The following is a 1,017-nucleotide window of genomic DNA, read 5'->3' as shown; positions in this document are numbered from 1 at the left end:
ACTTGTTGTTGAGCTCATTGTAGCTCCCATCAATCTTGGAATGAAGGTTCTTCAACTCATAACCAACATGCTTCTCACTTCTAGTCTGAGACTCCAAGATTTGTTTCAGCAGGGTGTCAGTGCTGCTCTCTTGAGGAGCAGAGGAACCAGATGAGGGGTTTTGCTGAGGTTGATAGCTGCCTTGCTGGTTGTTTCGAGGCGGATAACCACTCTGTTGGTTGTTGGGATAGGATTTCTGTTGGTAGTTGTTGTACTGAAAGTTGGGCTCTTTTTTGTACCAGCTACCATTGTTGTTGATGAAACACAGCTCTTCCTGACCTTCCAAACCCTCAACCTCATGGACAACAGGAGGTGTCTCTTGGCTTGGGTTACCAACAGAGTGAAGCTGCTCTTGTGTGGCTTTATCAGCAAGGATGATGTCTATCTTATCCTGTAGAGCTTTCAACTCCTTCCTCGTCTGCTTATCATCTATTCGACTGCCTCTGTCGTGGTCTCCACTGTAGACTGCATTACTCTTTACCATGTTGTCAACCAGCTCCTCTGCATCTGCCTCAGTTCTCCCCAAGAAGAACCCATTGCTAGCTGTATCCAGTCTGGCTCTGTATTTAGGAAGAGCACCACGGTAGAATGTGCTCAGCAAGCTCTCCTTAGAGAAACCATGGTGTGGGCATTGAGATTGGTAGCCCTTGAATCTCTCCCAGGCTTCACTGAAGCCTTCTAAGTTCTTCTGTTGGAAACTTGAGATCTCATTTCTCAGCTTAGCAGTTCTTGAGGATGAGAAGAATTTCTCCAAGAATGCTCTCTTGCACTCATCCCAAGTAGTGATAGAGTCGCTGGGTAGAGACTTCTCCCACTGACGTGCCTTATCCCCCAAAGAGAAAGGGAATAACTTCAGCCTCAAGGCATCCTCAGACACACCATTGGTTTTTGACAACCCACAGTAGCTGTCGAACCTATCCAAGTGATCAAATGGGTCCTCTAGAGCCAAGCCATGATACTTGTTGTTCTCGATCACGT

The 1,017-nt window shown here is 46.7% G+C and overlaps 1 non-coding gene across 1 annotated transcript; it reads left to right on the top strand.

Annotated features, from left to right (window-relative positions):
- Positions 1–653: 653 nt before the first annotated feature.
- Positions 654–760, top strand: LOC125589540. The gene has a single exon (XR_007325721.1). It is a non-coding gene; the product is annotated as a small nucleolar RNA R71 (small nucleolar RNA).
- The last annotated feature ends 257 nt before the right edge of the window (positions 761–1,017 follow it).

The sequence above is a fragment of the Brassica napus genome, chromosome C6, assembly GCF_020379485.1.
Source record: "Brassica napus cultivar Da-Ae chromosome C6, Da-Ae, whole genome shotgun sequence".
In the NCBI taxonomy this organism is placed as follows: Eukaryota; Viridiplantae; Streptophyta; class Magnoliopsida; order Brassicales; family Brassicaceae; genus Brassica; species Brassica napus.
This window is presented reverse-complemented; position numbering and strand designations above follow the sequence as displayed.